Source organism: Pleurodeles waltl, chromosome 10 (assembly GCF_031143425.1).
Source record: "Pleurodeles waltl isolate 20211129_DDA chromosome 10, aPleWal1.hap1.20221129, whole genome shotgun sequence".
In the NCBI taxonomy this organism is placed as follows: domain Eukaryota; kingdom Metazoa; phylum Chordata; class Amphibia; order Caudata; family Salamandridae; genus Pleurodeles; species Pleurodeles waltl.
In genome coordinates this window covers 1075422438-1075450335 of record NC_090449.1, presented here as the reverse complement: position 1 = coordinate 1075450335, position 27898 = coordinate 1075422438, and the positions used below count along the sequence as shown (strand labels likewise).

The window sequence follows — 27898 nt, the reverse complement described above, 5'->3', positions numbered from 1 at the left end:
CGGCTGTGAAAGAGCAGCAGTCAGAAAAGCAAAACACTTCAAACGAATTTACAACAGCATTGGCAGGAGATGGCATTTGAGGTAGATGAGCATTAGAAGCCTCCTGCTATCACATCAGGCTCTAAACACAAAGGCAACACTAAAATAATTATAAAGTCACAACAAAAACACTGGCGCTGGGGGGGAGCTGCCTTGTGTGCGGATGCGCTGCTTGGGAGATAGCACACTGCAGTCACTCAGTGTGGAGTTCACCAGTGGATGAAGGGGACTGACCCTCTGCCCATGCTGTACACTGTAGTGAGTGGAACTAACATATGAATAACACAACAAGGCACCAATGGATGCTGAACGACTCCCTATGGAAGAGTGCTATACACATTTTAGAAAAATCAAAAGGTCTTGGTAACGCGGCACGACAGACCTACTGAATAACGGAAGACTGCTGGTGACAAGCTCCTTCAGGTGGCGCTGGAGCGCTTCCAGGCGCTGCCGTGTTTGCTGTGCGCAGCCTTGCGCCGGGAGGCGTGGCCTGGGCTGGGTGCCAGCAGCAGGCAGAGTTCACCGCCCATGCTGTCAGTGCCCCTATAAGTGGCGCCCTGGGCGCCCTGTGCAGCAGTCCATCCCGGTCCAGGGCACAAGGAGCAGCGGCGGAGAGGCGAGGGCGCTCCGGTGAGGTCACTTGTGGGGGGCTGTTTCACCTTTTTATTTATTTGTTTCAGTTTTATAGGTGCTCTGGTTATTGTTTAATTTGAAAAGATGAAATGTTAGTCAAAACCTAGGGCGAGGGAAGGTTACTGTAGAAGACACTGGGGACTTGGGTTTCTAAAGCCCAATTGCCCCCCTGAAAGTTTGCAATGTCCAGGTGGCCACTCGTTTTCCAAGACTAACTGCCCTGGGGCGTTTCATTTCACCCGAATTTCTTTGCACAGTCCCCACCCTTACCGAGTCACCAGGTGACTGCGACGAGCAGGATGTGGTCTGGTGCCCACCCTTCCAACCTTGGGTGAAGCCCAGGCTTCCAGTCCCGGCGTCTACAGTTTACTGTGTGATCCTCAGCAAACGGATTCATCCCTCTTTCCTTGGATAGTGAGTCTTTACAACGCAATTGTGCAGTGCAATGTTTCAATTACCTGCTCCTATCCTTCCCTTCACATTCTGAGCACTGTGCTAGGCCTCGAGGGGGCACCGAGGCGTCCCATACCAAAGCGCCCAGTGTAAAGGGGGCTGCAGGACACATCTCGAATGACCCCTGGCAGGTACTACGTAAGAGTTGCGGGAGGCACATTGTGGGGTCAGCTGCCACCCTGAGGACCTTGAAAGAGGTGGCATCTCATCTGTCCATGTTGGTAGGAGAGGAAACTGAAGGCCATTATGCTGCTCACCTGAGATGCTGAGGTGTGTGGACAGAATATCAGAACCAAAAACATCAGGGACAAAACATTGGCCCGGATTTAGGAGGACCTAGCGCCTCCTTGCGCCACATTAGCGTCATTTTTTTTACGCTAATGTGGCCCAACGATGCCAATATCACCGTACCAGATTTACAAAGCGGTGCAATGCATGCATTGAGCCACTTTGTAAACCCTTGTGCCACTCGATGCCTGCGCCAGGCATAATGTATGGAAGGGGTGCATTCTCCGTTAGGGGGCTGAAAAAATGGCACAAAGAAATCTAACATTTATTTCTGCAATTTTAACGCCTGCTCAGAGCAGGTGTTAAAACGGGGCTTCCATTGGTTACAATGGGCCCCTATGTACTGTTCGGGGTTAGCACCAAACTTTTGGCGCTATTCCTGAACAGTACATCAATACCGTCAAAAACGTTGATGCTATTGCCCCCAACCTCGTGCCATGGTGACCCGTATTCTAAATACGGAGCACACGTGGTGACGTTAGGGGAGCGCTAAGGGGCGAAAGAAAAGTGCAGCTGCACTGGGTGTAGAGTCACTTCTCTTAACCCCTTCGCTGCCAGGCATTTTCCTCCTCAGATGCCAAGCATTTTTTCGGCTATTTGGGGCAGTTTGCGCTCAGGCCCTCATAACTTTTTCTCCACATAAGCTACCCACGCCAAATTTGCGTCCTTTTTTTCCAACATCCTAGGGATTCTAGAGGAACACAGACTTTGTGGGTTCCCTTGAAGGAGACCAAGAAATTAGCCAAAATAAAGAGAAAATTTTGTTTAAAAAAAAAAAAATGGGAAAAAAGGGTTGCAGAAGAAGGCTTCTGTTTTTTTTCCCTGAAAATGGCCTCAACAAAGTGTTTGTGGTGCTAAAATTACCATCTTCCCAGCTTTCAGGAACAGACAGAGTTGAATCAGAAAACCCAATTTTTCAACACCATTTTGGCATTTTACTTGGACATTCCCCATTTTTACTATTTTTTGCGCTTTCAGCCTCCTTTCAGTTAGTGACAGAAATGGGTGTGAAACCAATGCTGGATCCCAGAAAGCTAAACATTTCTGAAAAGTAGGCAGAATTCTAAATTCAGCAACAGGTAATTTGTGTAGATCCTACAATGTTTTTCTACAGAAAATAACAGTTGAAATAAAAATAAATATTGAAATTGAGGTGAAAAAAACAGCCATTTTTCTCCACTTTTACACTGTAACTTTTTCCTGCGATATCAGATTTTTTAAAGCAATATACCGTTATGTCTACTTGTCTCTTCTGGTTGTGGGGATATATAGGGGTTGTAGGTTCATCAAGAACCCTAGGTACCCAGAGACAGTAAATGAGCTGCACCTTGGAATGGGTTTTCATTCTATACCGGGTATACAACAATTAACTTGCTGAAATATAAAGATTGAAAAATAGGTATCAAGAAAACCTTTGTATTTTCAAAATAGGCACACGATAAGGTGTTGAGAAGCAGTGGTTATTTGCACATCTTTGAATTCCGGGGTGAATTGCAGGGCATGTCTCAAATAGACGTCTTTTTTTATACACTGTCTTACATTTGGAAGGAAAAAATGTAGAGAAAGACAAGGGGCAATAACATTTGTTTTACTATTCTGTGATCCCCCAAGTCTCCCGATAAAAATGGTACCTCACTTGCGGAGGCCGAATTCTCGCGACAGGAAACCCAACATGAACACGTCACATTTTTACATTGAAATCTGATGTGTTTTTTGCAAAGTGCCTAGCTGTAGATTTTGGCCTCCAGCTAACCCGGCACCTAGGGAAAACAACCAAACCTGTGCATTTTAAAAAAGTAGACACCTAGGGGAATCCAAGATGGGGTGACTTGTGGGGCTCTCGCCAGGTTCTGTTACCCAGGATCCTGAGCAAACCTCAAAATTTGTTTAAAAAAACACTTTTTCCTCACATTTCGGTGACAGAAAGCTCTGGAATATGGGAGGAGCCACACATTTCCTTTAACCCAGCGTTCCCCCAAGTCTCCTGATCGAAATGGTACCTCACTTGTGTTGGTAGGCCTAGTGCCCGTGACAGGAAATGCGCAAAACACAGCCTGGACACATCACATTTTCCCAAAGAAAACAGAGCTGTGTTTTGCAAAGTGCCTAGCTGTGGATTTTGACCTCTAGCTTAGCCGGCACCTAGGGAAACCTACCAAACCTGTGTATTTTTGAAAAGTAGACACCTAGGGGAATCCAAGGTGGGGCTCTAACTAGGTTATGTCACCCAGAATCCTTTGCAAACCTCAAAATATGGCCAAAAAAACCACTTTTTTCCTCACATTTCGGTGACAGAAAGTTCTGGAATCTGAGAGGAGCCACAAATTTCCTTCCACCCAGCGTTTCCCCAAGTCTCCCGATAAAAATGGTACCTCACTTGTGTGGGTGGCCCAGGTGCCTGCAACAGAAAAAGGGCAAAAATCTGTAGAGATTAAGGGAATAGCACAGTGAGTTGATAAGCACATATTTTTCTTTTATACATCTTTAGGCTGACTCTGCATTGGGGACCCACACAAGTGAGGTATCATTTTACTTGGGAGACTAAGGGGAATGCTGGGCGGGAGGAAATTTGTGCCAGAGCGGTGATCCTACAAAGAAAAGTGAGGAAAATATGCTTTTTTAAGCACATTTTGAGGTTTGCAGAGGGGAATGGGTAAGAAAATGTTGGGGGATCCATGCAAGCCACACATCCCTGGACTCCTTGTGGTGTCTCGTTTTAAAAAATGTCTGGGTTTGGTAGGTTTCCCTAGATGAAGGCCGCACCCGGGACCAAAAACATATGTTCCCCCCCAAACACAGGTAGTTTTGTCATAGATCATTTTGATGTGTCCACGTACGTCTGTGATGTTCCAAACACTAAAATTGTGAAAAGAAATACACTTAGGGTATGTTAAAAAGACCCATCACCAATCAACCAAGTTGGTGGCATGCTTCATCAATGGGGTCCCACCCGAGACACCTAGCTTGTAACGGGTGTGGTGCGACGACCAATTACAGCGGAGCAGGTTTTGTCATTTTTACCACACACACTGGTTGGATTTGGCACAAGGGTGAGTGATGGTTCAGTAGATAAAATTTTATTAACAGGAGATTTCACAAAAGTGAAATGCACTGTTAATAACTGAAAGACCAAAAAACTGAACCAATGACTCACAGCTCGTGAACTGTAAAGACTCGTCAAGGCACCAACCGCTTTACAGTTCATTCACACACCTTTCATACATAACATGCACAAGACCATTCACACTGCCAGCCGCGGCCCCAGCACATTACAACACTCGCATCAACAGACAGCGCCGTTCAAGAGCCCATCATTTTCATATGTCCACATACCTGATACAGCAATCACACCAGCTGATGGGAGTGTGTGCACTGGTGTTTTGCTGGTGCCGCCAGCCAAGCGTCACCCACGCACATGTCCAGCCAAGCCCCACCCCACACACAACGCCAGCTAAGTGCCACCCCACACACACCGCCAGCCAAGAGCCACTCCACACATACAGCCAGCCAAGTGCCACTCCATGCACACCGTCAGACAAGAGCCACTATCATTGTACATAAATCTAAGGACAATTTCACACACAATCCTGCATTTAGTACACCACCTACAAACATGTAATTAGTGACCTATGTATAGTGCATGCGTGTAATGGTGTCCCCGCACTCACAAAGTCCGGGGAATTTGCCCTGAACAATGTGGGGGCACCTTGGCTAGTGACAGGGTGCCCACACACTAAGTAACTTAGCACTCAACCTTTACTAGGTAAAGGTTAGACATATAGGTGACTTATAAGTTACTTAAGTGCAGTGGTAAATGGCTGTGAAATAACGTGGACGTTATTTCACTCAGGCTGCAGTGGCAGGCCTGTGTAAGATTTGTCAGAGCTCCCTATGGGTGGCAAAAGAAATGCTGCAGCCCATAGGGATCTCCTGGAACCCCAATACCCTGGGTACCTCAGTACCATATACTAGGGAATTATAAGGGTGTTCCAGTATGCCAATGTGAATTGGTGAAATTGGTCACTAGCCTGTTAGTGACAATTTGGAAAGCAAAGAGAGAGCATAACCACTGAGGTTCTGGTTAGCAGAGCCTCAGTGAGACAGTTAGTCATCACACAGGGAACACATACAGGGCACACTTATGAGCACTGGGGCCCTGGCTGGCAGGGTCCCAGTGACACATACAACTAAAACAACATATATACAGTGCAATATGGGGGTAACATGCCAGGCAAGATGGTACTTTCCTACACAACCCCCCCCAAACAAAGGACAATAAGACTAGCCATGGCCTGATGAGTCTTCATTGTCTAAGTGGAAATATCTGGAGAGTCCATCTGCATTGGAGTGGGTACTCCCAGGTCTATGTTCCACTGTATAGTCCATTCCCTGTAGAGATATGGACCACCTCAACAATTTAGGGTTTTCATCTTTCATTTGTTTTAGCCAAAGTAGAGGTTTGTGGTCTGTCTGAACAATGAAGTGAGTGCCAAACAGGTATGGCCTCAACTTCTTCAGTGCCCAGACCACAGCAAAGGCCTCCCTCTCTATGGCAGACCAACACTTTTCTCTAGGGGTCAACCTCCTGCTGATAAAAGCAACAGGTTGATCCTGGCCCTCTAAATTTAGTTGTGATAAGACTGCCCCTACCCCTAATTCAGATGCATCAGTTTGAACAATGAATTTCTTGGAGTAACATGGGCTTTTTAGGACAGATGCAGAGCACATGGCCTGTTTCTGCTCCTCAAAAGCTTTCTAACTGTTACCTGTCCACAATACCTTTTTAGGCATTTTCTTTGAAGTGAGGTCATTAAGAGGGGCTGCTATGGAGTCATAGTTCTTTATGAACCTCCTGAAATACCCAGTGAGGCCTAAGAAGGCTCTCACCTGTGTCTGAGTTGTAGGGGGAACCCAATCTATAATAGTTTGGATTTTCCCTTGAAGTGGTGCAATCTGTTCCCCACCTACAAGGTGTCCCAGATAAACCACCTTCCCCTGCTCTATCCGGCACTTTGAAGCCTTAATAGTGAGGCCTGCCTTTTGCAGGGCCTCCAAAACTTTCCATAGGTGGACCAGGTGATCATCCCAGGTAGAGCTAAAGACAGCTATATCATCTAGATATGCTACACTAAAAGCCTCCAACCCTTGCAGGACTGTATTCACCAACCTCTGAAAAGTGGCAGGTGCATTTTTCAAACCAAAGGGCATTACTGTGAATTGGAAGTGCCCTCCAATAGTCGAAAATGCAGTTTTTGCTTTAGCACCCTCTGATAACTTGATCTGCCAATACCCTGCAGTCAAATCAAAGGTGCTTAGATACTTGGCAGATGTCAGTGTATCTATTAGCTCATCTGCCCTGGGTATAGGGTGAGCATCAGTTTTAGTTACCTGGTTGAGACCTCTGTAATCCACACAAAATCTCATTTCCCTTTTCCCATCTTTGGAATGAGGTTTTGGTACAAGTACCACAGGAGTGGCCCATGGACTTTCAGAGTGCTCAACCACTACCAGGTCAAGCATTTTCTGAACTTCTTGTTTTATGCAGTCCCTGACATGGTCAGGCTGCCTATAGATCTTACTTTTGACAGGCAAGCTGTCTCCAGTATCTATAGTGTGCTCACACCAAGAAGTGGTGCCTGGCACAGTAGAAAAGAGTTCAGAAAACTGACCCAGGAGATTTATGCAGTGGTCTTTCTGCTCAGCAGTAAGACAATGCGCCCAAACTACACCTTCCACTAGAGCATCTTGTTCTGTGGAAGAGAAGAGATCAGGGAGAGGGTCACTCTCTTCTTCCTGTCCTCCATCTGTTGCCATGAGCAGGGTGAGATCAGCCCTGTCATAGTAGGGTTTTAGGCGATTGACATGGAGCACCCTAAGGGGACTCCTGGCAGTGCCCAAGTCAACCAAGTAGGTGACTTCTCCCTTTTTCTCAACAATAATGAGGGGACCACTCCATTTGTCTTGGAGTGCTCTTGGGGCCACAGGCTCCAAGACCCACACTTTCTGCCCTGGTTGGTACTGAATCAGAACAGCCTTCTGGTCATGCCATTGCTTTTGGAGCTCTTGGCTGGCCTGAAGGTTTTTACTGGCCTTTTTCATATACTCAGCCATTCTGGATCTTAGACCAAGTACATAGTCCACTATGTCTTGCTTAGGAGCTTTTAAAGGTTGTTCCCAACCCTCCTTTACAAGTGTTAGAGGACCTCTTACAGGGTGTCCAAATAGGAGTTCAAAGGGGCTGAAGCCCACTCCTTTTTGGGGTACCTCCCTGTATGCAAAAAGGAGGCAAGGTAACAGGACATCCCATCTCCTCCGGAGTTTTTCAGGGAGTCCCATTATAATTCCTTTGAGAGTTTTGTTAAACCTCTCAACCAGTCCATTTGTTTGTGGATAATAGGGTGTGGTGAATTTGTGTGTTACACCACATTCCTTCCACATGGCCTTTAAGTAAGCAGACATAACTTTGCTACCCCTGTCTGATACCACCTCTTTTGGGAAGCCCACCCTGGAAAAGATTCCCAGGAGGGCCTTTGCCACTGCAGGAGCTGTAGTGGTCCTTAGAGGAATTGCTTCAGGATATCTGGTGGCATGGTCCACTACCATCAAAATAAACTTATTGCCTGAAGCAGTAGGAGGGTCAAGGGGGCCAACTGTGTCAACCCCTACCCTTTCAAAGGGAACCCCAACCACAGGTAGTGGAATAAGGGGTGCCTTTGGGGTGCCTCCTGTTTTGCCACTGGCTTGACAGGTGACACAGGACTTTCAAAATTCCTTTGTGTCCTCTGACATTCTAGGCCAATGAAACAGGGGGACAAGCCTATCCCATGTTTTCATTTGCCCCAAATGTCCAGCCAAGGGAATGTCGTGGGCTAGAGTTAGGAGGAACTCTCTGTATTGCAGGGGAATAACCAATCTCCTGGGTGCTCCAGATTTTGCGTCTCTTGCCTCTGTATACAAGAGGTTGTCCTCCCAGTAAACTCTGTGAGAGTCACTGACATCCCCATTTTGCTGTTTGACAGCTTGCTGTCTTAGACCCTCTAATGTGGGACAGGTCTGCTGTGCCACACTCAGCTCCTCCCTGGCAGGCCCCCCTCCACCCAAAAGCTCAGCAGTGTCTGCTTCCAGCTCCTCTGGTGAAGGTTCTGCACAGGGTGGAAATTCTTCTTCCTCAGAAGTTGAATCCACTGTAGAGGGAGGGATAGTAGGTAGTGATTTACCTTTACTAACCCTAGCTTTAGGGAGCACTTGGTCCATTGTTCCAGGATCCAAGTCACCCTGTCCTTTTTGCTGTTTGGCCTAAGCCCTTGTCAAAGAAAAAATATGCACAGGAATGCCCAGCATTGCTGCATGAGCCTCCAACTCCACTTCTGCCCAAGCTGATGTCTCTAAATCGTTCCCTAGTAGACAGTCTACAGGTAAATCTGAGGCAACCACAACTTTCTTTGGACCAGTAACCCCCCCGCCCCCAGTTGAGATTCACAACAGCCATGGGGTGGCTAAGAGTGTTGTTATGAGCATCAGTCACTTGGTACTGGTGACCAAGTAGGTTTTGTTCAGGGTGGACCAGTTTCTCTATTACCATGGTAACACTGGCACCTGTGTCCCTGAAGGCCTGAACCTCAACACCATTTATTAGGGGAAGTTGCTTGTACTTATCCATATTAAGGGGACAAGCAACCAAGGTGGCCAAATCAATGGCACCTTCAGAGACTAACACAGCCTCTGTGGTCTCCCTAACAAGACCAACCCCAACTCAATTACCAAAAGTGAGCCCAGCTACTCCCTTGGATTGGCTATTAGTAGGTTTGCTCCCACCACCACTGCTATTACTAGGGGCACTAGGTGTTTCAGTAGGGGTTGTGGTAGTGGGAGGCTTGGTGCTTTTCTTTGGACAACTGGCATCAGTTGTCCAATGGCCTTTTACTTTACATAAATAGCACCATGGTTTTCTTCACTTGATTAGAAGAGGATTTGGACCCACCACCCACACCAGAGTGTTTTTGTGGGCCTGATTAAGACTCCTTTTTAGATTTGTCCCCACCCTTGTCTGAAGACTTACCATCCTTCTTCTTGCCATCCTTGTCACCCCCTGTATGAACTTTTCTGTTCACTCTTGTTCTGACCCATTTGTCTGCCTTTCCCAATTCTTGGGGAGAGGTCAGATCTGAGTCCACTAGATATTGGTGTAACAAGTCAGACACACAGTTATTAAGAATATGCTCTCTCAGGATTAAGTTATACAGGCTTTCATAGTCAGAAACTTTACTGCCATGTAACCACCCCTCCAAGGCCTTCACTGAATGGTCAACAAAGTCTACCCAGTTTTGTGAAGACTCATTTTTGGTTTTTCTGAACTTGATCCTGTTCTGTTCAGTGGTTAAGCCATAACCATCTAGGAGTGCATTCTTTAAAACTGTAAAATTATTGGCATCACTTTCCTTCACAGTAAGGAGTGTATCCCCACCCTTTCCACTGAAAGATAGCCATAGGATAGCAGCCCACTGCCTTTGAGGGACCCCCTGTACAACACAGGCCCTCTCAAGTGCAGCAAACCACTTTTTAATGTCATCCCCCTCCTTGTAAGGGGGATCAATCTTATGCAGATTCGTAGAATCATGCTCTTTTACAGGATTACTATCTGTTATACTGCTGCTGCCACCATGGGGTCCAAACCCCAACCTCTGCCTTTCTTTTTCTAAGTCAAATGCTTCCCTGTCTAGATCCAGCAGTTGCTTTTTAAGCTTCAGCCTCGACTCTTCCACTCTCAATCTATTGAGTTCACTTTCTAACACTCTGTCATCAGGGTGGGTGGGTTGGGCATGCTTAGACACAGAAGAATGGTGTGAATGAACAGAGGGAGACGTGTCCCTAACAGTTGGCACTCTAACAACCTGGCCTAAAGGAGTGATATCCCTACTGTGATGAGAGCTCACATTAGTACCAGCCATACTAGGTGGCCTGCTAAGGGGCAGGTTGGGAAGGATCCCATCTAACACTTTTGCTGGGGCTACCCCAGAATGAGAGTGTGAACCATCAGCTAATCTGTCACCTGATGTGCCAGCTATGGCCTTATCATTTTCAATGAGCATATTAACCAACAATTCTCTAGAGGGATTCTTCCCTACCCCTAAACCTCTATCAATGCAGAGACTCCTTACACCTTTCCTGTTAAGGTGCTCATAAGCTGTGCTGGCCAGATCCAGATTTTGACCTGTACCAGACACGATAGGAAAAGGTTTAAGGGACAGAAAAAGAAAGAAAAAGTTTCAGAACTTTTTAAGAAATAGAAAAAAACTTTTTCAACTTTTAAGAAACTGTTTTGAAAGTTTAGAGGTACTTTTCAGTACTTAGCAATAGAGTAAGAGAAGAAAAGCAAAACATTTTGGTTAGGTGTACATACACTGAACTTGTTTTGTATATTTTTCTCTTATGAAAAGTACAAAATGACAAAGTGGTAAGTAGTTGCAAGTACTTATCCCATCGCTGCACAACCAATGTAGGAAGCTGGCCTGGTTTGTAGTGAGTACCAAGGGGTACTTACACTCTGCACCAGGTCCAGGTATCCCGTATTAGTGTAGAAGAGGTGTCTAGCAGCTTAGGCTGATAGAAAAGGGTAGCTTAGCAGAGCAGCTTAGGCTGAACTAGGAGACATGCAAAGCTCCCACTATAACACTGGTGTCATATGCACAATATCATAAGAAAACACAATACACAGATATACTAAAAATAAAGGTACTTTATTTTTATGACAATATGCCAAAAGTATCTCAGTGAATACCCTCAGTATGAGGATAGCAAATATATACAAGATATATGTACACAATACCAAAAATATGCAGAAATAGCAAAAGGAAGTAATGCAAGCAATGTACAGTCACAATAGATTGCAATGAGAGCACATAGGTATAGGGGCAACACAAACCATATACTCCAAAAGTGGAATACGAACCACGAATGGACCCCAAACCTATGTGAGCTTGTAGAGGGTCACTGGGACTGTAAGAAAACAGTGAAGGTTAGAAAAATAGCCCAACCCAAGACCCTGAAAAGTAGGTGTAAAGTACACCTAAGTTCCCCAGAGAGCACAGAAGTCGTGATAGGGGAATTCTGCAAGAAAGACCAACACCAGCAAAGCAAAAACAATGGATTTCCAGACGAGAGTACCTGTGGAACAAGGGGACCAAGTCCAAGAGTCACACTCAAGTCGGGAGTGGGCAGATGCCCAGGAAATGCCAGCTGTGGATGCAAAGAAGCTGCCACCGGATGGTAGAAGCTGTGGATTCTGCAAGAACGAAGAGGACTAGGAACTTTCCCTTTGGAGGATGGATGTCTTACATCGTGAAAAAGCTTTCAGAGGTGTTCCCACGCAGAAAGACTGCAAACAAGCCTTGCTAGCTGCAAGGGTCGCAGTTAGGGTTTTTGGATGCTGCTGTGGCCCAGGAGGGACCAGGATGTCGCCAATTGTGTGAGGAGATAGAGGGGACACCCAGCAAGACAAGGAGCCCACTCAGAAGCAAGCAGCACCTGCAGAAGTGCAGGAACAGGCACTATGAAGAAGAGTGAACCGGAGCTCACCCGAAGTCACAAAAGAAGGTCCCACGATGCCGGAGGACAACTCAGGAGGTCGTGCAATGCAGGTTAGAGTGTCGGGGACCCAGGTTTGGCTGTGCACAAAGGGAATCCTGGAAAAGTGCACAGGAGCCGGAGCAGCTGCAAATCACGCGGTGCCCAGCAATGAAGTCTAGCGTGGGGAGGCAAGGACTTACCTCCACCAAACTTGGACTGAAGAGTCACTGGACTGTGGGAGTCACTTGGACAGAGTTGCTGAGTTCCAGGGATCACGCTCGTCGTGCTGAGAGGGGACCCAGAGGACCGGTGATGCAGTCTTTTGGTGCCTGCGGGTGCAGGGGGACGATTCCGTTGACCCACAGGAGATTTCTTCGGTGCTTCTAGTGCAGAGAGGAGGCAGATTACCCCCCACAGCATGCACCACCAGGAAAACAGTAGAGAAGGCGGCAGGATCAGCGATACAATTTTGCAGTAGTCGTCTTTGCTACTTTGTTGCGGTTTTGCAGGCGTCCAGAGCAGTCAGCGGTCGATTCCTTGGCAGAAGGTGAAGAGAGAGATGCAGAGGAACTCTGATGAGCTCTTTTATTCGTTATCTAAAGAATTCCCCAAAGCAGAGACCCTAAATAGCCAGAAAAGGAGGTTTGGCTACTTAGGAAGGAGGATAGGCTAGCAACACAGGTAAGAGCCTATCAGAAGGAGTCTCTGACGTCACCTGCTGGCACTGGCCACTCAGAGCAGTCCAGTGTGCCAGCAGCACCTCTGTTTCCAAGATGGCAGAGGTCTGGAGCACACTGGAGGAGCTCTGGGCACCTCCCCTGGGAGGTGCAGGTCAGGGGAGTGGTCACTCCCCTTTCCTTTGTCCAGTTTCGCGCCAGAGCAGGGCTGGGGGATCCCTGAACCGGTGTAGACTGGCTTATGCAGAGATGGGCACCATCTGTGCCCATCAAAGCATTTCCAGAGGCTGGGGGAGGCTACTCCTCCCCAGCCCTGACAACTTTTTCCAAAGGGAGAGGGTGTAACACCCTCTCTCTGAGGAAGTCCTTTGTTCTGCCTTCCTGGGCCAAGCCAGGCTGGACCCCAGAAGGGCAGAAAACTGTCTGAGGGGTTGGCAGCAGCAGCAGCTGCAGTGAAACCCCTGGAAAGGTAGTTTGGCAGTACCCAGGTCTGTGCTAGAGACTCGGGGGATCATGGAATTGTCTCCCCAATGCCAGGATGGCATTGGGGTGACAATTCCATGATGTTAGACATGTTACATGGCCATGTTCGGAGTTACCATTGTGACGCTATACATAGGTAGTGACCTATGTATAGTGCACGTGTGTAATGGTGTCCCCGCACTCACAAAGTCCGGGGAATTTGCCCTGAACAATGTGGGGGCACCTTGGCTAGTGCCAGGGTGCCCACACACTAAGTAACTTAGCACCCAACCTTTACCAGGTAAAGGTTAGACATATAGGTGACTTATAAGTTACTTCAGTGCAGTGGTAAATGGCTGTGAAATAACGTGGACGTTATTTCACTCAGGCTGCAGTGGCAGGCCTGTGCAAGAATTGTCAGAGCTCCCTATGGGTGGCAAAAGAAATGCTGCAGCCCATAGGGATCTCCTGGAACCCCAATACCCTGGGTACCTCAGTACCATATACTAAGGAATTATAAGGGTGTTCCAGTATGCCAATGTGAATTGGTGAAATTGGTCACTAGCCTGTTAGTGACAATTTGGAAAGCAAAGAGACAACATAACCACTGAGGTTCTGGTTAGCAGAGCCTCAGTGAGACAGTTAGTCATCACACAGGGAACACATATAGGGCACACTTATGAGCACTGGGGCCCTGGCTGGCAGGGTCCCAGTGACACATACAACTAAAACAACATATATATAGTGAAATATGGGGTAACATGCCAGGCAAGATGGTACTTTCCTACAGTCTGTACACGGGGTTATGTCTCCATCTCCTATTCATCCGCAGCAGTAGCAATCTATATGGCAAAAGAGTGAGGAGCCAGTCACAAACTGAACAATGGGGCTACAACAGAGGATTGCATGCTGTTAACTTGTAATGGGTTAGTGTGGATTGTCCAATATGTCCGAATTTAAACAGTGCTGCAGCAATTATCCAGGGCTTGACCCCCCCCACTGAAATGGCGTCTTCCTGTCCTGTGTGGAGGGACAGGTGGAAGTGAGTTAATTCCGCTGACGTTGTGCGCCATTGCAGGAGGCGGTCAGGAACTGCAGTGCAATGCCTCATTGGTTATATTTGGGCCCTATGGGTTACAGTGGGTAATAATGATCTACGCCGGCGGTGACTGTACGCACCGCTGCGGACGTGACCTCCATTTTATATCAGATTCCTTACTTGCTACCTGATCTTCAAAAGGAGAGGACCTACACTGCATGTGCTGCTGTGACCTGTGTCTGGAACCTACCATGGCCCGTGTGACTGGGGAAAGGGCCCCTGCCTTCACTTCGGCGGAGTTGGTGAGACTGGTAGATGGGGTCCTACCCCCAGTATGGACTGCTGTATTGGCCTCCAGACCAAGAGGTGAGTACGTTGTTGGCACGCTGCATGTGGCATGAATAGATGGAGTGGTGTGTGTGAAGGCCTCGTGTATGGGGGGTGGGTGGATGTCCTCTGGGTGGCGTATTGGTTGTGTGCTGGGCCATGTGTGTGGAAATGGTGATGTGAAGGGGAATGGTGGGCCATAAGTGTAACAGGCAGGACTGTCTGACTAATACTATTTTCCTGTGTGCATTTCCTCTGCAGGTCAGTTCCCCTCAAAAGAAGGGTACATGACATGTCATCACCAAGGACTGGCGAACCCTGTGGGTCTACAGCAGGTGGAGCACCCACTGTTGGAAACAGTGGTAGGACCCGAGATGCTGGGCACGGAAGTCGGCTGAGGCCCAGCTGGGGACAGCCTCCTAACAAGGAAGGGGTGCCCCGGTCCCACTGATGGCCCGCATACTTGCGGTGGCCTATCCAGAGCTGGATGGGCTTTTGAGGGCGTCACAGCAGCCACAAGGGGGTGAGTACAGTACCCATCATTACTACTAATGCCTGGTGGGGTGGTATCCGGGTGGTGGATGTGTGTCAGTGGGGGCCCCTAGGCCATGCCTGACACTGCAGGGTAGGTCCCCTGGTGGATAGGGTTTTGAAGGGATATTCCTGCTATCTAGGCATCCACTACTGGTCCGGGCTGCATGGGTCCCAGGTGTGCTGGATTTGCCGGTGTGTGCCCCTCCCCATGCCTTGGTGCCTAGCAATATCACTGGTAGTGCAATGCATAGTGCGTAGGCCTGTTCCCTGTGTGTAAGGGTGCTGTGTACGTCAACCGTAGTATTGGTGCACTCACTGACCAACTGTATCCTTTGTCTCACCCCCCCTTCTTTTTTTGCCACCTTGTTGTTATGTGCATTAGCATCATCTGGCGGAGGAGCAGAGGCACCGTCGACGGAGAGAGCTGCATACCACAGGACCCAGGAGGCCGACTCCTCTGATGGGGAGGGCACCAGAGAGATGGAGGGCGAGCACCACGGCAGAGACTGGAAGGGACAGTTCTGACACCGATACCTCCTCTGATGGAAGCTCCCTGGTGGTGGTGGACACCTCTGTGACCACCCCAGCTACAGGTACAGCTGCCACCCCCGTACCAGCACCGCCCTCCCAGCAGCCCCTCATCGAGTTGCCCGTGCCAACTCACCCAGGAGGGTGGGCATCACCTTTGCCCCAGTTGGTAGATAAGAACTGAAAATCTATGCACAGAATGCTGTACGGGGAAATGTTTGACGTAGCTTCCTCAACGCAGCTGATAAATGATGCGCCACCAACTTTGTGGCTAAAATCGACACTCCACCGCCATTGCGGCTGGTAGATCAATGCTGATAGGCTGGAGAAACGATGTGCAACACCCAAAGTGTCTGATGTTAACGATGCAAGCCCCCATGCAGTGTGGTTTCTTGACACCGTGCAACCGGATTTTAACACAACATCGCTGGGTGCGGAAAATCAACGCAAAGCCTGCCCGAACCTGAGGTGCCCATCCAGGATCAGCTAATCGCTGTCTTGTGGGATGGAAGAAACGACCCACGCCGACACGACTAGATGAGGAACAACGCATGGTCTTGCTTGCAGGTGAGAAATTGACGCATTGCTGGCCTTTTGCGACGCACACTCACCCGTGCGGTATTTTAGTGCAATAATAGCATTCTTACTGTTTTCCAAGGATTAAGCGGGCCATTATGACCCTGGCGTTGAGTGTTAACGTGGAGATATGACTGCCAACAGGCTGGTAGAACATTCCACCACATTATGAGAATGGTGGGTTGGCTGCAGCTAACCTGCCACCTCTCGAATCATACCGCCATGGCGGGTTCAGCCACCGGGCCGGAGATGTCAATCTCCAGCCCTGCGGCCGGCATAGTACTGCTGGAGGCATTATGAGCCTGCCATCCACCATGGTTTTTGTTAGCAATGCCACGAAAACCATGGCAGTAGACCCTACCAGTGACAGGGAATTCCTTCACTGTCACCGATAGGCTGCTCCCCCACCCTCCCCAACACTCACCAGATGACCCCCACCCCCTCCGTCCAAACTCCCCTCTTCACACCACATCCGATCCTCACACACACCACCCTCTCCGATCCTCACCCCCGATCCTCACACACCACGCACCACGCATTCATATACACATACTTCCAGACATGCTTGCACACATTTTTACACACAATCACACTGACATGCAGGCACGCACTCACTTCACCATTCTTACACGCATTCACTCACACGCATACAACCACGCAAACAACACAACACACACATGCATTCACACACACATTCATGGACACAACTAGACAAACACACACACAACACCCCCCACTAACCTACCCCCCACCCCCTCCCCTGTCGGAAGCCCGACTTACCTTTGTCGAGGAGGTCTTCCGGCAGGGAACGAGAAGGGGCGCTTCTACGGCCAGCAGCGCCCGCCAACAGAACACCGCCAGACCGTATCACAGGTCATGATACGGCCGGTGGCGTTCATCGGGCGTGACGGTGCTAGTGGTAGCAGTGCCAGCTTACCACCATCCACCAGTATGATCACTACCGGATTTCCACCCTTCTTTTGGCGGAAGTCCAGCAGTGATCATAATATGGCGGACGGATGGTAGCCGCGGTGACGGTATTTTGGAGGCCCTCACCATGGCGGTAGGCTGTTTTCACAGCTAATGTCAAAATGAGGGCCTAAGACTCTTATTATTTTTTAAATGTATATCTTGACTTGTGTATGTCAGATTTTCATCATTTTGGGCTTGTTTTGTTTAGATAAATATTACCTATTTTTCTAAACCTGTGTTGTGTCATTTTGTAGTGTTTTCACTGAGTTACTGTGTGTGCCAAGCTACCAAGTGGGTGAATGGGGGTTAACTAAGGGTGATTCACCTTTACCCTGACTACATTAAGGGTCCTTGCTTGGACAGTGGGTAACCTGACTGCAAACCAAAGACCCTCGCACAGGCCCATGTTCCATGCACCCACCGCGAACACTGCGGAGGTCGCTCTTTCTCCCAACTCGCCGCCAGATCCTGGAAATACCTCTCCATCCACATGCACACCTCCCCCTCCCTGGAAGATTTTAGAAAGCAGCTTAAAACTTGGCTTTTCGACTGCCAGCAACAGTCTGATTAGGCTAGCTGCACCTCCCCCCGAGTGCCTGGAGGACCCTTGGGGTGAAAGTTTGAGCTATACAAGAATACCTGATTGATTGATTAATTGATTGATTGATTGACTTGGGATCTGTTTTGAAGCTGGCTTCCCAGTCTTCCTGCCTTTTGTCTTGGGAGGCTGGTCCACTGTTTCAGGATCCAACTGTCCTTTTTCTCACAGAAATTTGCACTGGGCCCTAATCTTAACACAGGCCCATTCTGGGATACCAGTCATGGCTGTATGTTCTACATCAGCCCAGGGGGAATGCTCCAGGTCATTTACAAGCATACAATCTACTGGGATAGATGGGGACACAGCCACTTATGTTTGACCTATTACTCCCCCAATCAAATGTTACTATAGTCATGGGTTGGAACGTTGTCTCATTGTCAGCATTGGTGACAGGATAAGACTTTCCTGCCAGGAACTGACTGGAGTGGACCAAGTGCTGGGTCACCACTTGGACAATAGCTCCTGTGTCCAACAGGGCATCAACTTTTTCCCCAGTTATGAAAGGGTGCAGCATGTAGGCCAGGCAGTACAGGATAACTGTACCCCTCCCTCTGAGACTAGTGTTGCTTCGTGGGTACACTGACAAGTTAGGCCACAACTGTGATCTCATCTGGAGATTAGCAACTGCACTTACTGCAGGTTGTCGAGTAGCATTTTTCTTGTTTTTACAGCTAGGATCTCCAGTGTGGTGCCTCTATTCTTGTAATCATAGCATCAAGCCTTGTTGGGATCAAAGTTCTTTCCTTTGTACCCACCCCTAAATTGTGAGGAGTCTCTGGGCCTAATCTCTGGAGCAGGTTTTTGAGGACCTCTAGAAGACTCTTTATTTTTGTTTTGGCTCTTTTTAGACTCTTTCGTCTGGTCTCCCCCACCAGTGGTAGTCTTGGTCACCCTTGTCCTGACACAAAAGGTCTACCTTCTTCCCCAACTCTGGAGGAGAAAGCGCACCTATGTCTACCAGGCATTGTTGTAGCTTCTCATTGCAACAATTACTCTGCAGATGCTCTTTAATGAATAGGTTATACACCCCAACATAATCTTGTACCTTGTTACCAGCTAATCAACCACCCAGCATTTTTACTGAATAGTCCACAGACTCTAGCCCAAGTTTGGCTCTGTTTTTTTTTTAACTTCCCTGAATTGTATACAGTACTCTCCAGTTGTAAATTCAAAGCCCTCAATCATGGTACACTTCAGAAGTTCTTAGGATTTAGAATCTGCCTCATTCAGTGTCAGAAGCCTCTCACTGCACTTTCCTCAGAAGAACTCTCACAACAATGTGCCCCAGTGTTTTTCCTCAATTTCCCACCCAATACAGGCTCTTTTAAAGGCAGAAAACCATTTCCCTATATCATCCCCTTCTGAGAAGGGAGAGACAACTCCTTTTGGGAGTTTGAGGTTGAAGGGTCTTTCCTTCAACACATATATACTGCCACCAGAGATGGGTCCTAAGCCCAACTCTTTTATTTTTGCTTCTATTTCCGAAAGCCGGGTCTCTAAGACCAGTCAGCCTAGCTAAGGCCAGGTCTTCCTCTGTGGGTGCACTAATGCTAAAGGAAGAGGAGCTACCTTCACCCCCCTTGTCCACAGTGTAGTCTTCTGTTTTAGAAATGGGGTCTCTAGTTGGCAGTCACCCTCACTCTAGTCAGGGCAATGGAGATACACACTTAAGATAACCCCTGTTCACCCCCTTGGTAGCTTGGCACAAGCAACCAGGCTTATCTCAAAGGCAATGTGTAAAGTATTTGTACCAACACACACAGTAAGACAGTGAAAACACTACAAAATGGACACCACAACAGTTTAGAAAAATATGTAAAATGTATCTAAATCTAACAATACCAGAATGACAAAAATCGAATACACACAGTCCAAGATATGAATTGTCAAAGTAAAAAGAGTCTTACTCTATAGAAAACAATGAAAACATTGTTGCTACACAAAGTAGCTGGTTTGCATAAAAAATAAAGCCAACCGGTCCAGCGTGCGTCAAATAAGTCTGCAATGCATTGTTTTCTCACTCACAAGTGAGGCCGTGGTCATTTACTGAATGGCGCACCTCCAGTCTGCGGGTGTTTATGCACAGCCCATTCAGGTGAAAGTGACCACTCCTCCCTCAACTCTAGCTCAGATGGCTCATCAGGATATTCAGGCTACAGCTCCCTTTGTGTCACTGTCTAGAGGAGATTCACAAACAGCCTAAGTGTCAGTCTGACCCAGACAGGGAATTCAGAAACAGGCAGAGTCACAACTGTTTTAAGCAAAAAAATGCCTACTTTCTAAAGGTGGTACTTTCAAACTAGCAATCTAAAACCTAACTTCACTAAAAGATGTATTTTTAAATTGTGAATTCATAGACCCCAAACTCCATGTCTCTATCAGCTCTCAAAGGGAAACTCTGCACTTCAAGAATATTCAAAGGCAGCCCCTGATAGGCCTTGCAAGAGTGAAAAACAAATTTGGCAGTATTTCACTGTTAGGACATGTAAAACACATCAGTACATGTCCCAACCTTTAACATTCACTGCAGCCTGCCCATGGGGCTACATAGGGCCTACCTTAGGAGTGCCTTACATGTATAAAAAGGGAAGGTTTGGGCCTGGCAAGTGGGTACACTTGACAGTCAAATTGGCAGTTTAAAACTGCACACACAGACACTGCAGTGGCAGGTCTGAGCCATGTTTACAGGGCCACTCATGTGGGTGGCACATCAGTGTTGCAGGCCCACTAGTAGCATTTGATTTATAGGGCATGGACTCCTCTAGTGCACTTTATAGAACTTACTAGTAAATCAAATATGCCAATCATGGAAAAGCCAATTACACATGCAATTTACATAGGGAACACTGGTACTTTAGCACTGGTCAGCAGTGGTAAAGTGCCCAGAGTATCAAAAACAGCACAAACAGAGCCCAGCACACAGTCAAAACATGGGAAGCAGAAGCAAAAAGACAGGGGAGACCACACCAAGGATGCCAGGTCTAACAATCTACTAGTGGAAAGTTTTCCGGAGTGTATACAGCTTTATAAAATGTTACAAGTTCCTGAAAAATATAATTATCTTTAAATAAAAACAGGCCATCTTTATTTAGCAGAGACTCAAGTTTGACTTTTTTAAAATTATAAATAGTTATTCAATAACTTGCCTGACTTATTTTGTCATCCGTGATGTCTAGCATTGCCTTTCATTAAAATGGTAGAGGCATTGTCAATAGAAGTGTAATCACAAAGTAATATTGCTGGAATTAATGTATTTAATAACTCTCTAGATATAAGAATTATTATATAAGTATTCAAGTTCTTTTAATGCTGTCTAGAAGTGCAAGAGAATCTATTTCTGATTTTCACCTTTTAATAGAGGTATATTTGATTATAAATCCTCTTGGTGCTGCTTTAATGGGAATGGAGCACACTTAACAATTGTTCAACAAAACAAATCAGCAACCAATTTTTGCAATTCAATAGTAAAAGATGAATCACGGAACAATGAGGTATTACATCTCCATTTCTTTTAATCAGTCAAGAAGGGAATTAGGTTAAAATCTAAACCAACAGACAAATGATCCGATAAGCACTATTTTTGCATTTGATAACGTCTGTGAGGAACTGTTACTCATTTACATATAATTAATCATTTAACATTTCATGAGAAAATTCTGAACTAAAAGAAAATGAACGTGTATAATGATGATAAACAAGCCCGCAATTACTGGTGAAGAAAAATAAAATAACACGCAGGAACATATTCATAATATAATAGAGACAAGTAGAGTATGCAGGAGTTAGATAAAAATGTATCCTTAAGAAAGGGAGGGGTAGAAAAATGAGAACAGAGAAAATAAAATGTGGAAAATAGCAATCAGGACATCATGATGAATGAATAAAAGTGGTGAGGAAGATTACAACACAAACCAATAAGTGCTCAATATAAAACAAGTGAATTGTGCATAGACATTTTGAAAAATAGTAGGACATCATTTATAATTCTAATTTTTAGAGCTTTCTGTTTCATCTTCACTGCATTCATGCAGGATTCTTTTGAAAAGAAGATCAATTTTCATAAGTAATTGCTTCTTCTTCATATGTCACCTTGCAATGACAAGTAGGAATTAAGCTATATCTAGTACTGATGAATCTCAATGCAGCTCTAATTTCCAAGAAGTGCTTCAATTTCTTTACAGTCATCTTAGAAAAATCCTGAGAGAAGAAAGTTTGTGACTTGAGCAGGATGTTTGTTTTTTAGTATTTGCAGCATTACAATCTTTTAAAAAGGCATATTTCAAAGATAGGAGTATGACTCTCCCCGGCTTTGTAGACAATTCTTGACCCAGTCAATAAACTCTTTGTGTAATCAGTGAAGTAGAAGCAGGGAGATCAAGAACTTTAGGAGCAAAAGATTTAAAGAAGGTAGCATGTTTTATTCTGTCAATACTCTCTGGAATACCATTCAGGGATTATTTCCCTGATTCCTTTTTTCAAGGTCTTCAGCATAAGTTTTGAGGGACTCAATTTCGGCCTGAATTTAATCAGTTTTGACAGCTGTGTCCTGCAAGTCACTCACTCTTTGTACCTCCTCCATAACTCGTTTATCCATAAGAGACCACTTCTCATCCAACCTCTGTAATTGCTGATTAGTTTCTTCAAAGTAATTTTCAAGAGCTCTAATCTCATCAAATAGCAATTCCATGGAAATCAAAGTAGATGCCTTGATAGGTAAAGGTGAATCCTTTTTGGTGTTTAACTTGTGACCAATGTTGACAGTGTTTTAGTTACAGTTACAGAAGTACATTTTGGAATCCCTACAGGTGAAGAGTCAGCTTTCTGACAACCAACCTCTTTCATATTATTTCAGAAAGTATTGTTTTGCCTACATGCTCAAAAATCACTGATAGTATTTGGTTTGGTAAAAAGTCACTCCTATAGTAGATCAGAAAGGCATAAACTAGTTACAAGGAGCACATTGCATTGGTACAAAAAAAAAAAAAATCCAAACTGAAGCAATAGCTGTGACAAATCTGCTATGAAAAATCAGCAGTGAGGAATGAACTTAAGTATCAAAGAAGTAAAGAGGCAATTCTTGTCACCCTAGGATATCATACTTCTTGATAAATTAGTAAAAAAAATATATCATTTGTTGGACTTGGTCCTCTCTGCAGAGCCTTCACAAAACCTTTTGCTTTCACATTCCTGTTTTCTGAACCTATTTTGTTGGCTCCTGGCAATCAGGTCATGTGACTCTGTGCACTTTACCACTGCTAAGCAGTGCTAAAGTGCTTGCGCTCTCTCCTTTACAATTGATAAAACTGGCTTATACCCAATTGGCACATTCAATTTACTTTAAGACCTTAGTAAAGTGGTGCTACATGTTTTCAGTGCTAAAGTAAACCTGTTGCCAAGCCTAAACCTTCCTGTCTATTACATATAAGTCACCCTAAATGTAGGCCTGAAACACCATGTAGGGCAGGAAGAAGTGTATTTAAAAAGTTGGTCATGTACTTTTAAGTTTTAAATATCCTGGTAGTGAAAACTGCTTAATTTGTTTTCTACTACTGCAAGGCCTACCTCTCCCACAGTGTTAGAAATGGGGTCTTTGGTTGGCAGTCAGGTTACCCTCTGTCCAAGCAAGAACCCTCAATCTAGTCAGGGTAAGTCACACACAATCCAAATTATCCTGTGCCCACCCTCTGGTAGCTTGGCACTGAACAGTCAGGCTTAACTTAGAAGGCAATGTGTAAAGTTTTTGTGCAATAAATCATGCAATTACACAGTATAGCACCACAAAAATACATCACACAGTGTTTAGAAAAATATTTAATATTCATCTCATAAAATGCAGGTCAAAAATGATTAAGATGCAATAGGTATATGTCGAGATATCGCTGTAAAAATGATATAAAGTGTCTTTAGTCTTTTAAAAGCAATAAGTGTCTCTTTCAAATACAAAGTACCTGGTTTGCATTAAAAATCTCTGGAGAGAACCACAGAGGAGGTGATGCTTGGAAAACAGAGAGGTGTGCGTCACTTTCTCGGGCCGCACACAGCAATGCGTCATTTAGTTCTCACACAGGGACAGCTTTGCGTCAATTTCCGGGGCTCAGTTGTGGATCCTCTTCAGGTTGCGGGGTTTACGGATGCCCCAGGGAAGATGTGTGGATTTCTGGCACTGACAAGACGAAGTCACAGGGGCTGCATCGATCTGGTGGGCGTTGCATGGAAATTTCTACAGTACGGCAGGTGGTGCATCGATTCCTCTCTGGAAGTCAGGCTGCGTCATTCCGACTTGGCTGTGCATCGATCCAGTGGGCTGTGCACTGAATTTCCGGTTGCTAGGCTGGCGCTGCGTCAATCTTCTCATTGCGAAGTTAGGCTGCGTCGCTCCTGTTTGGCGTGCAGTGAATTTTTCACTGCGATGCAGGCTGTGCGTCATTTCTGGCAGGCTGTGCGTGGATATGCGCCGCACAAGGAGTCCTTCTTGTAGAGAATAAGCCAGGCGGGAAGCGCCATGTGGCCAAAATACCGCTTCCCGCATTCTGACATTCCCGCTGGGCCGGCGGGCGCTAAGCAAGTTAGCGCCCGCCGGCCCAGCGGGAATGAGGGCCGCAACACAGGAGCCGGCTCCGAATGGAGCCGGCGGTATTGCGGCGGTGCGACGGGTGCAGTTGCACCCGTCGCGCTTTTCACTGTCTGCTAAGCAGACAGTGAAAAGCAGCCCTGGGCACTGTTAGGGGACCCCTGCACTGCCCATGCCAGTGGCATGGGCAGTGCAGGGGCCCCCAGGGGCCCCAGGACACCCGTTCCCGCCAGCCTCTTCCTGGCGCTGAAAACCGCCAGAAACAGGCTGGCGGGAAGGGGGTCAGAATCCCCAAGGCAGCGCTGCTTGCAGCGCTGCCCTGGCGGATTCGCCCAGCCGGGGGTAAACCGGCGGGAAACCGCCGGTCCTGCTTTTCTGACCGCGGCTTTACCGCCGCGGTCAGAAGGGGCTAGGAAGCACCGCCAGCCTGTTGGCGGTGCTTCCGTCATTCGCGGCCCTGGCGGTCTTTGACCGCCAGGGTCGGAATGACCCCTTAAGTCTTTTTGGTCTTGAGACTTCAGGGAACAGGAGGCAAGCTCTATCCAAGCCCTTGGAGAGCACTTCTCAGCACAGCCAGAGAGCAGCAAGGCAGAAGGGTAACATCAAGGCAGCAATCCTTCACAGAAAGCAGTCAGGTGAGTCCTTTGGGCAGCCAAGCAGTTCTTCTTGGCAGGTTGCAGATTCTGGGTCAGGTTCTCTTCTCCAGGATGTGCCTTGTCAGGTAGAGTATCTATCTCAGAAGTGTCTGAGTTGGTAGGGGCAGAGGCCCGGTTTAAATACCCAAATGTGCCTTTGAAGTGGGGGAGACTTCAAAGAGTGGCTTAGAAGTGCACAAGATCACCTTTCAGTCCAATCCTGTCTGCCAGGGTCCCAGTAGGGTGTTTGGCAGTCCTTTGAGTGAGAGCAGGTGACTATCCTTTGACATGTAAGTGTCAAGCCCTCCACCCTTCCAGCCCAGGAAGACCCATTCAAAATGCAGGTGTATGTAAGTGAGGCTGAGTATCCTGTGTTTGGGGTGTGTCTGAGTGAATGCACAAGGGAGCTGCCAACTGAACCCAGCCAGACGTGGATTGTAAGGCACAGAAGGATTTAAGTACAGAGAAATGCTCACTTTCTAAAAGTGGTATTTCTAAAATAGTAATATTAAATCCGACTTCACCAGTCAGCAGGATTTTGTATCACCATTCTGACCATACTAAATATGACCTTACTACTCCTTTCAAATCAGCAGCTACCACTCAAACAGTATATGAGGGTAGTCCTAATGTTAGTCTATGAAAGGAGCAGGCCTCACAGCAGTGTAAAAACGAATTTAGGAGTTTTACACTACCAGACATGTGAGCTACACAGGTACATGTCCCGCCTTTTGCCTACACAGCACCCTGCCCTATGGGTTACCTAGGGAATACCTTAGGGGTGATTTATATGTAGGAAAAGGGGAGTTCTAGGCTTGGCAAGTACCTTTAAATGCCAAGTCGAATTGGCAGTGAAACTGCACACACAGACCTTGCAATGGCAGGCCTGAGAAAAGGTTAAGAGGCTACTTAAGTGGGTGGCACAATCAGTGCTGCAGGCCCACTAGTAGCATTTAATCTCCAGGCCCTGGGCACATATAGTGCACTTTACTAGGGACTCATAAGTAAAATAAATAATCCAATTGGGTATGATCCAATGTTATCATGTTTAAAAGGAGGGAGCATATGCACTTTGGCACTGGTTAGCAGTGGTAAAGTGTGCAGAGTCTTAAAACCAGCAAAAACAGTAACTAAAAAGTGGAGGGATGCAGGAACAAAGTTAGGGGTGACCACCCTAAGGCTGTCAGGTCTAGCAGACAGTATAGGATTGAGTTATTATATTACCATTAATAAGTGCTGATCTTTGATTAGCAACAGGTAGGAATGTCAAGTTTGGTTTCAAATGAATTATAATTTGAAATCCTTGCTAATAGTAAGGTCAGATTTTAATTCACAAATCTGAAAATGACATTTTTAGAAAGTTGGCATTTTCTTTCCTAACCATTCAGTGTTCAGAGTCTGTGACCTGAGTCATTTGACTGTGCGCAGTTGGCAGTTGGACTTTGTGCATTCCTCCCAGACAGTGAGACAAAGGGGTTCTGGATATTGGCAAGATGGGTGATCCTGCTAGGAAGGGAGGAAAGGAACTGTTTCCTGCCCCAGTTCAATTTCAAACGAGCTGTCTCAGAGTCAAAGAACTTGACAACAGCCTATTGTTGACCATGACAAGATGTCAGGGTTGGGCAGGGGAAGAAAGGAAATTCCAGAACCAGCTATGTAAGGAAGTCTAGACATTTTTCCCGCTTCAAAGCTAGCACCAAGTATAAATATTGGGCTCTCAGACCAACTCTTCAGTTCATTCCTGGACCTGTGAAGACTACATAAAAAGGAATGCTGTGCTGCTGGAGGACTGCCCGGCTGACTGAGGCCTGCCCTGGTCTCTAAGAAGGAAGACTGAACTTGCCCCCTTTATCCCAGGCAAGCTGACTAAAAAGGTCACCTCCTGCTCTGAGCTACAGAGACAGAAAAAAGGCTCCAGAGTTCCCTACAACTTCCCAGCAGACCTGCTGCACTGGTCCTGCAATTAGATGTACCAGAGCTCTGCTTATCCCTGCTGGAGTGAGTTCCTGATCTCCAAGAGGTGCCCCCCCAGGTTTGGACTCTTGGCTGTCATCATTTGAACTCATCATGTGAAAAAGGGAAAAATCGTGAACTTTTAGGCTCTTCGAGACTGCAAACTAGCCTGTTCGTGCCAAGATGTTATCACCCGCACTGACCACCAACAGAAAGCTCCAGTGGCCCCAACTCTTTGGGCTAAAGCAATTGAGAGCAATGGCTGGCAGTGCAAGATCTACATTACACGCTACAGCATTAACATTCCATGGTGACCACCAATGTGAAGCTCCAGCAACGACCGTCCTCAACACCCAAAAGAATCTTCTCCCTACAGCAATGACCGTCCGCAACATCCGGCCTGTTCTTCGTGCTACAGCAATGAACATCCACAACACTTTCTCTGCTCCTCATGGCCTCCTCCACCATGAACTAGACTAATTGAGCCTAACCTTTAGAAGTTAACTTTTTCAGTTGAGCCAACCGAGTTCTTGAATCCAGTCCATTGTCTTTCGCACTTGGACTGAACTCGTAACTTTCCCCTGATCTCATATGACAAGATGACCACAGGAGGCATTGTGCGCTCTTAGACTCCTTTTTCACCTAAATATTCAAAACTGCAGATCTCTGATTCTACTGGTTGAATTTTTGTCATGTTGGTCTTATTTTATTTATTAAATTGCACTGTGTTTTTCTTAATTAGTGTAATGTACGAATGTGCACTCATTTTGGCATGGTTACCTCCATTTTCTGCCTGATGTCAGTGTGTTTGACTGTGTTCACTGGGATCCTGCTAACCAGCACCCCAGTGATTATGCTCTCTCCCATCTAAATTTTGTCACTGCATACCGGTAACCCAGTATTTCACCCACAATTGGCATACTGGCTCCCCCCTTAAAAGTTCCAGGGCATTGAGGCTCCAGGGGATCCCCATGGGCTACAGCATTTCTTTTGCCACCTATAGGGAGCCCATGCAAAGGCTTCTACGGGACTGCCATTGCAGCC

General features: G+C 46.6%; 1 protein-coding gene across 2 annotated transcripts in view; it reads left to right on the top strand.

The window, feature by feature from the left end:
• The first annotated feature begins 566 nt into the window (after positions 1-566).
• The window catches only part of LOC138262261 (trimethyllysine dioxygenase, mitochondrial-like), a 215966-nt gene continuing 188634 nt past the window's right edge, over positions 567-27898 (top strand). For both annotated transcript variants that reach the window (XM_069212134.1, XM_069212133.1), the window contains exon 1: positions 567-669. The gene's annotated coding sequence lies outside the window, so the exon portion shown is untranslated. The remainder of the gene's footprint in view (positions 670-27898) is intronic.